The sequence below is a fragment of the Lactuca saligna genome, chromosome 5 (genome assembly GCF_052625555.1).
Source record: "Lactuca saligna cultivar CGN05327 chromosome 5, ASM5262555v1, whole genome shotgun sequence".
Classification (NCBI taxonomy): domain Eukaryota; kingdom Viridiplantae; phylum Streptophyta; class Magnoliopsida; order Asterales; family Asteraceae; genus Lactuca; species Lactuca saligna.
The window spans coordinates 32,448,815-32,458,309 of NC_136421.1; the positions used below are offsets into that span (position 1 = coordinate 32,448,815).

Consider the following 9,495-nt stretch of genomic DNA (forward strand, 5'->3'; position numbering starts at 1 on the left):
TCACTCAAGGAAATACCTTTCTATGGGAAAGATCATGAAGATGCATACAAACATTTGGATGAAGTAAATGATGTTGCTGATTACTTCAATATTCCAAATGTAACCCGCGAAACGCAACTACTTCGTATGCTTCCGGTAACCTTCAAGGGTGCTGCTAAAGACTGGCTCAAGTCACTTCCCCCCGGATCAGTCACTACTTGGGCCAGAATGAAGGAAGAATTTATTGATCACTTTTGCCCACCATCCAAGATAGCCAAACTGAAGAAGGCCATTGCAAACTTTGAACAACAAGCTAGAGAGTCTTTATACGAAGCATGGGAGAGGTACAAAGGTCTGCTCAGAAACTGCCCACACCATGATCTAAACAGCCAGCAAGAAGTTTCCATCTTCTATGATGGAGTCAATGTTACAACCCGGCAGTTGCTAGACTCACAAGGCCCACTTACAAAGAAGCCACCCCCGGTGATTAAAGAATTGATTGAAGAATTCTCTAAACACTCTAGAGAATACCACAACCCTAGGAATGATGTCACGAGGGGAGCCGCGTACACTGCTACTGAAGATTTATCCGCATCATGGCCATGTTAAAAACCATGGATAGGAGAATGGACAAAATGGATCAAACTATCCATGCTATACGGGTGGGTTGTGAAAACTGCAATGGACCTCACCTCACTAGAGATTGCGATTTGGATGAGAATGGCAACAAAAAGGCACAAGCATGTTATTCGAGCGGTGACCGGTATGATGAGGACTGGCGCAAACAAAAGAAAGAGTGGTTGCCTTCCGAAGAGTACAAGAAGGCCAAGGAGGAGAAGTATAAACAAAAAGGGAGAGGCTTTTATCAAAAGGAGGAGCCGGTGCAAGAGAGGAAGCCAAGCTTGGAAGATATGCTTACTAAATTTGCGGCCGCTTCCGAGAAAAGACATAGTGACCATGATGTTGCTATCCAAGAAACAAGAACAATGCTCAGGAACCAGCAAGCATCCATCCACAACATAGAAACACAGCTTGGGCAACTTGCTCAACAACTAAACCAAAGGTCACCGGGTGAGCTTCCTAGCAAAACCGAGAACAACCCACGAGGCGCACAAGTAAACATTGTCACAACAAGAAGTGGAAAGATCATCACTCCCCTGGCCCCCATTCGTACTGAAGCAACCAGGGACTCACAGAAGGAAGGAACGGAAGAACAAGTAGAAAACCAAGATTCACAATCTGAGAGTTCTACTCGCCGAGTAGGGCCGATGGACTCGGCGGGTACCCCTGCTAAAACGAATGAACAGCCTCCCTTGAAGCCATACCAGCCTCCAATGCCATACCCAGCCCGAGCCAAGAAAGAGAAGCAGGAAGAGGAATATCAGAAGTTTCTAGACCACATTAAAACTCTTCAAATCAACATTCCTTTCATTGAAGCCGTCATGCAAATGCCCAAGTATGCTAAGTTCCTTAAGGAACTCCTCACCAACAGAAGAAAGATGGAGGAAGTGCAGAAGGTAGTGCTTAATGAGAACTGCTCCGCCGCAATGCTAAACAAGTTACCAAAGAAGAAGGGTGATCTGGGGAGCTTAACTTTACCTTGCCAATTTGGAAACTTGGCTGCAATTCATGCCTTAGCTGATTCTGGAGCAAGTGTGAACCTTATGCCATACTCGTTCTTTAAGAAGCTAGACCTCCCGGAGCCAAGGCCAATTCGAATGGCAATTCATTTGGCAAACAAGACTGTCACCTTCCCAAGAGGCATTTGTGAAGATTTGCTAGTGAAAGTGGACAAATTTGTCTTCCCGGCTGATTTCATCATTCTAGACATGGAGGCGGATCTGCAAGTGCCAATTATCCTTGGAAGGCCCTTCCTCAACACAGCTAGCGCTATCGTAGACATGAGAGATTCTAAGCTCACATTGCGAGTTGGGGACGATTCAGTGACATTCGGGGTAGACCAAGCCATGAAGTACTCAAGGAGTAGTGATGACACGGCTTTCTCAGTCGACATGCTTGACGAACTATTGGAAGAAGACATACCTGAAGATTCCAGTAAGTTTGCAGCTTTGGATGAAGCATTTGACCCAGAAAAGGACTTACTAGAGATTGAAAGACTGTTGGAAGAAGCGGAGTATGAAGAAATAAAGAAGCAATCTGAGAGCCCTACTCGCCAAGTAGACCCAATCTACTCGCCGAGTACATCTGAAGAAAAGCCAGAAGTCGTGAATGCAGCTACCAACTCGCCGAGTACCAAACCTGCAATCAGCGAGTCCGTCACTAAGCACAACCAATTGGAGCTTAAAACACTACCTGACCATCTGGAGTATGCCTTTCTGGAAGAAGGAAATCAGAAGCCTGTGATCATAGCCTCGGACCTATCCAAGACGGAAAAGGACGAACTTGTACACGTGTTGAAGAAAAGGAAAAGAGCCATCGCATGGAGCATCTCCGACATCAAGGGAATAAGCCCATCCTATTGCTCTCACAAAATCAATTTAGAAGAAGGAGCAAGGCCGGTGGTGCAACATCAAAGACGATTGAACCCGAACATGCAAGAAGTCGTCAAGAAGGAGGTGGTCAAGCTTTTAGATGCAGGAATCATCTACTCCATTTCCGATAGTCCATGGGTGAGTCCAGTCCAAGTGGTGCCCAAGAAAGGAGGAATGACGGTCATCACCAACGAAAAGAACGAGTTAATTCCAACGCGAACGGTAACCGGTTGGCGAGTGTGCATCGATTATCGAAAGCTAAACGATGCCACTCGCAAAGACCATTTCCCCCTTCCTTTCATAGATCAAATGTTAGAGAGACTATCGGGCCATAGCTATTACTGCTTTCTAGATGGGTTTTCAGGGTATTTTCAAATACCCATAGACCCAATGGACCAAGAAAAGACCACCTTTACATGCCCAAGTGGGACTTTCGCCTATAGACGCATGCCAGTTGGACTATGCAATGCACCTACGACATTTCAAAGGTGCGTGACCGCCATATTCCATGTTATGGTGGAAAAGTTCATGGAGGTCTTTATGGATGACTTTTCTGTATTCGGATCTTCTCTCCATGACTGCCTCACAAATCTTGACTCAATGCTTGCTAGGTGTGAGAAAACCGACTTGGTCCTAAATAGGGAAAAGTGTCACTTCATGGTCAAAGAGGGTATAGTTTTGGGACACAAAGTCTCTAAAAAGGGAATTGAGGTGGATCTGGCAAAGATAGACACCATTGATAAATTACCCCCACCAACTAATGTGAAGGGCATTAGAAGTTTTTTGGGACACGCAGGTTTTTACCGGCGTTTTATAAAGGATTTTTCCAAAATCACGAAACCTCTAACACAATTATTACTAAAAGATGCACCCTTTAATTTTACTAAAGAGTGTTTAGAGGCATTTGAATTTCTAAAGGAAAAATTAACTAATGCCCCGATCATTATAGCACTAAATTGGAACTTAGCCTTTGAGATCATGTGTGATGCTAGTGACTATGCACTAGGAGCGGTCCTTGGTCAAAGGGTTGATAAGAACTTTCAACCCATCTATTATGCAAGCAAGACCTTAAACCCCGCCCAAGAGAATTATACTACTACTGAAAAAGAATTGTTAGCCGTGGTTTATGCTTTTGACAAGTTTCACCCTTACTTGGTTTTATCTAAAACCACTGTCTTTACTGACCACTCGGCTATCAAGTATTTGTTTTCCAAACAGGATGCCAAGCCAAGACTAATACGATGGGTGCTGCTTCTTCAAGAATTCGATATAGAGATACGAGACAAGAAAGGAATGGAGAATGTAGCGGCCGATCATTTATCTAGGCTCGAGAACCCGCAACTGCAAGAAGATAAGGATGGAGATGACTTTCCGGATGAATACATTATGGTGTCCGTGGGAGAGGAGCCATGGTTCGCAGACATAGCTAACTATTTAGCTACAAATTACGTCCCGAAGGATTATAGTAGTCAACAAAAGAAGAAATTCTTTGCAGAGATCAAATATTACTTTTGGGACGATCCATACCTCTTTCGAAGCTGTGCGGATGGAATTATAAGAAGATGTGTGTTCGGGAAGGAAAGCCGAAGAATACTAGAACATTGCCATAGCGGGCCCATGGGAGGACATCATGGAGCACACTATACCGCAAAGAAGATCTTTGACATTGGGTTCTATTGGCCTACAATCTTCAAAGATTCAGCCCAATATGTCAAAGAATGTGATGCTTGTCAAAGGGTGGGAAACATTTCATCTCGAAATGAAATGCCACAACATAGCATTCAAGTGTGCGAGGTGTTCGACGTATGGGGCATTGACTTCATGGGACCTTTTCCCACATCCAAAGGAAACAAGTACATACTAGTGGCGGTAGATTATGTCTCGAAATGGACGGAGGCGCAGGCTTTACCTACAAATGACGAACGGGTAGTGGTACGATTCTTAAAGAAACTATTCTCCCGGTTTGGTGTTTCGAAAGCCCTAATTAATGACCAAGGCACACACTTTGCCAATGATCACTTGGAAAAGGTGCTCAAGAAATATGGGGTGACCCATAAGTTCTCCACATCATACCATCCACAAACGAGTGGACAAACTGAAGTGACCAATCGAGCCTTGAAGCGTATTTTAGAGAAGTCGGTGGGAAGCAACCGCAAGGAATGGTCGGATAAATTGGATGACGCGCTATGGGCATTGCGTACCGCTTTCAAAACACCTATTGGTACTACACCATATAGGTTAGTTTATGGAAAGCAATGCCATTTACCGGTTGAGATCGAGCATAAGGCATATTGGGCTTTAAAGAGGTGCAACTTTGATATAGAAGAATTCAAGACCAACCGTTTAATGCAAATGAATGCCCTTGAAGAACTCCAAAATGAGGCTTATTCTAGTTCGTGGTTCTATAAAGAAAAAACCAAGAGATGGCATGATAAAAGAATCAAGAGCAAAGACATCCATGAAGGCCAAAAAGTATTGCTTTTCAATTCCCGATTAAAACATTTCTCGGGCAAACTTAAATCAAGGTGGGATGGTCCCTTTTTGGTCAAGACGGTGTTTCCTCACGGGGCTATAGAATTGATATCAAGAGACGGCACACCATTCAAAGTCAATGGTCATAGAGTGAAGAAATATGAAGAAGGTGTCCCCCGAAATGAAGGATTGGAGGACCTGCTACTGTGCAGAATTGCAAACACGTAGACGGGGCGGAGTCCAGCTAATGACTCCATCAAAAGAAGCGCTTCTCGGGAGGCAACCCGAGTTTCAAGTTTGCGTTTTCTTTCCTTTTCTTTATTTTTCATATTGTTTTTTTTTCATTCTTCTTCGTTTATTCTATGTCTCTAAGTGCTTGAGGACAAGCTATGCTTTGAGTGTGGGGTGGAAGGCCTAAACAAATGAATTCATATAGTAAAATTGGCAAATTTACAAATTTTTTCAACCTGTGACATCTACTCGGCGAGTATATCAACTATACTCGGCAAGTAAATGCCCACTTACAGCCAAAAGTTGATAACACGCGTGTCTACTCGGCGAGTAGACCCATTCTACTCGGCGAGTAGCCGGTTCAAACCCAGTAAAATAAAACCTGTAAAAATTGTTATTATTCACCAATTCATCCCAACACTCGCCGAGCACTTCCTCTCAGCCGCCTCCCTAAGCATTTTTCAAGAACTCTCAAAACTTCTACTCTTTTCTCTTCATTCAAGCAACAAGGTAACATCTTTACCCTTTAATTTCATGAAAGGTTCAATCTTTGTCACAGATTTACCCATATTTGATGTGATTTCGGATTTGGGGAGTTTTTCCCAATTTTTAGGGTTTTGATTTACTCATGAATTAGATGTTGTTAGGAGTAATTTCTTCAAGATCTATGGTTAGATAAGTAATTACAACAAAACCCTATGAACAATTTGGACTATTGCACAGATTACACAGATCCGATCTCGATCTGTCAAGAAGTTCATACTACTCGGCGAGTATGTTCGTGTACTCGGCGAGTAGGTCACAGTCAGATCATAAATTTTCCTGTTTTAATTACTGGGTGTTGTTTGTTGCTGTGTTTTTGATATGTGTATGCAGATAGCATGGCAAGAAGAGGTCAATCATCACGTGGGGGAGGCCTTGGTGATATGCCATGGTTAGCCTTTCAACAAATCACCTCTAAATCCTCCAAAACTCGAGCCCTAAACAGGTTAGAAGCACTTCGACAGAAAGAAATCCATCTACCGAATGCAGTGGATTGGGGATGGATGGGCAATGTTGGCTTGGAAGAGGAACTCACCCCATATTTGGTGAAAGATTGTAACTTGGGTTATGCCAACATCAGTTGTGATGGTTGGTTGCAATTGTTCAAAATCCAAGAGCTAGTATACGCGGAGTTGTGCTGGGAATTCTTTGCTACCATTTCATTCCGAGGTGGTAGTGAGTTTTACAATCCTAACACGATCTCATTTTCTTTGGGTGGGGAGCTGCGACAATGCAGCATGGTTGAATTCTTTTGGCGGTTGGGCATCTACGATCAAGACATGGCGATGACGGATTACTTTGAAGCCTTCTTGGAGAATACCTACAAAGAACTTCCCGAGGAGGTGGTGGCATCGACATGGTGGAGTACAATTGCTAACCGAGTCTACATACCTTCCACTGCTCAAGAAGGACATATCCATTCTCCGATCCACCAACTCATTCACCGGTTCGTTGCAAGCACGATCAACATGCGGAAGGATGGGGACAAAGTTCCCACGCTTGATATCTTTTACTTATGGAGTATCATCACTCCCGACGTCTTCTGCAACCTTCCGTACTGCATTGCTAAATTTCTTGCGGATGGGGCGGTCAAGGAGAAGGTAAACTCGAAGATAAATGGGGGCATGTTCATTACTTGGCTTGCGAAAGCGTTTGGGATCTTGGATTTTCTGCAAGCTCAAGCGCTAACAATTATCCACCCTCCTCCGTTCAACACTGCACTTTATAGGAGCGCTCGGATAGTTGAAAATTTTGGTGATTCCTTTACTATCCCGAATGAGGATGAGCCGGCGGTCCCCGAGGAGCCGGGAAGGCGGGTTAAGCCAAGGAGCGAGCGGGTACGGGAAGACCCACCGGTTATTCCGGTGGAGGATAACAAGGGTTGGAACCAAGTGGAGTACCGACACTACTTGGATAATATTGGGCGAGGGGTTAATTACACCAATCAATCCTTTGAGTATCTTTTCCAACAAATGCACATTGCCCCGCGACCTGGACCCAGCTACCCTTATATTATGGATTGGGACGAGAGGATGCGAAGAAGGGGTGGAGAAGGAGGTAGTGGAGCTGGAGTAGCCGGAATGGAAGAGGAAGATTGAAGATTTTATTTTGTTTTGTTTTGTTTTGTTTATGATGTTTGTTTTAAGACAATTGTGGACATGTTGGATTTGGCTATGTGGTTGAAATATTAGTGTTACTTTTAGTTTTCTTTTCAGGTATTGAAGCTAGGAAGCATGCTAATTAGGAAGGGTCAAGAGAGGAATGAGAGTCTTTATGAGTGATTATGGAGTCTTGTTCCTCGGATTGAGTCCGTACGAGTCAAGAGTTTTATGGAGTGTTGCTGCTTAGGAAATTCATGTGAGAGTACATTTATATTTCCATGTCAACACCAAAGTAAAGAGAGACAGCGGTTCAAAGAATTCTGGAAATATAAGCTCTACTCGCCGAGTGCACTAACACTACTCAGCGAGTATATCTGCTTTTGCACGAACTGCTTTGCCATCGAGTTCTACTCGCCGAGTTGCCTGCTACAGGAGGAGTTTCTTATTTGCTCTAGCTAATTTTTCTGCACCATTCATATACTCTTTATGAATTACTACTGAAGATTGTTCAACAACCCTTTTCCTTGGAGTTTTTCGAGCTATCAACCACACGAGACGTATGACGCCCGTGCCATGGATGAGTTGTTCCCATAGTTAAAGTCACTAGAAGAAGGAGTTGAAGAAGAGAGTGTCAACCTAGCGACTGCTACCCCAGGGGAGTTTGTTCCAACTTTCTCTCTATTTGCATTTTTAGTTGGTATAATATGCAATGAGGGCATTGCATAAAATAAGTGTGGGGTAGGGAGTTAGTCACATCTTAGAATACTTAGAATCTTAATTTTTTTTAAAAAATTGTTGCATACCAAAAATGCTTAGGTCTTAAATTAGAAAATTTTGGTAAAAAATTAGGATTCCATATTAGAATTGTGTTAATAATTGCATGAAAACCCAAATGTTTAGTTGAGCCTATATACGTTCTAGTGCATTTGTGGCTTCCTTATTTCAGTGAAATCATGAGACAAAAACACGACCTTGCTCAGCCTGAGGGATGCAATATGTTTAGCAGCCTAAACCTGAAATGTATCCAGGAAAGTTTTTATCATTAGCCAATAAAGGTTGAGATTGAGCACCTGCTTAACCATGTAGGGATTTGAGTGAAAAAAATTGAGAAATACATGAAAAAAAGAGAAGAATTACTAGAAAAAGTTATAGGAATTTTGGAGCAAATGAAGTGAAGATCTAAAGATCAAAATTCCAAGAAATCCAAAAAGTTGAAAATACCAAAAGTCAATATAAGTTAGTGAATTCAAAGATATCAAAGATCAAATGTCAAGAAAATGAAGAATTCAAAGAGCTCCATAGTGGTATCGAAAAGCTGTAATTCTAGAATATGTGTGCTTGGGTTGCTCAATTAAAAATACCTTGAGGGTAAAGAGATTTTCTGAGGATGGATTCGGAGGGTTGCATAAAATGAGCATAGTTCGGGGTGAGTGGGCGAATGTTTATGAGGATTGTGAGTATTTGAAGTATGGAGGGTTTTTAGGAAATTTTAGACACAAATGCATGCGTTGTGGTCTTGGCATAATGGATGGGTTGGATTGGAGTTATTACATGTGATTTTAATATGTTTAAAATTTAGATTTGCTTGGGGGCAAGCAAAAGTCAAGTGTGGGGTATTTTGATATGTGCATAATTAGTTAATTATTTAGCATATATTCTTTGTTATTTTTGATTAATTATGTGAATAATGTGGACAAACGGCACTTAAAATGTTGTGAATTGTGTTTTCAGTCCAAAAGATATGCTTGGAAACAAAAAGGAGAAAAGGAAAGCAATTGAAGATTAAAGAGTGAAAGAAGGAGATATACTTGGCGAGTAGATCGACCCTACTCGGCGAGTACACGAGGATATTCCAGAAGATAAATACGACTGCTGATTCAAGACGGATAAGTATGGATCTACTCGGCGAGTTGATTCTGCTACTCGCCGAGTACACCCTGTTTTGGGATATCTATAAAACACGAATCCTTATCTCATGGGAGGAGACTCCTGGCGATTTTTGAAGGTTTAGCTGCGACTAAGAGATTCAGAAGGCGCTAAGGAACCCTAGGCTTCAATAGTTGGAAGAATTCAACCAATTAGGTTAATTCTACCACTTAGACTTAGGAATTGAACATGTTTGCTTTAGTAAACTTTGTTTTTATGTTTGTTTCTACTGCAATTATGAGCTAAATTTG

General features: G+C 42.3%; 1 non-coding gene across 1 annotated transcript; it reads right to left on the bottom strand.

Moving 5' to 3' along the window:
* Window positions 1-255: 255 nt before the first annotated feature.
* On the bottom strand, window positions 256-362 carry LOC144999065 (small nucleolar RNA R71). Its single transcript, XR_013660590.1, has one exon. It is a non-coding gene; the product is annotated as a small nucleolar RNA R71 (small nucleolar RNA).
* Window positions 363-9,495: the final 9,133 nt, after the last annotated feature.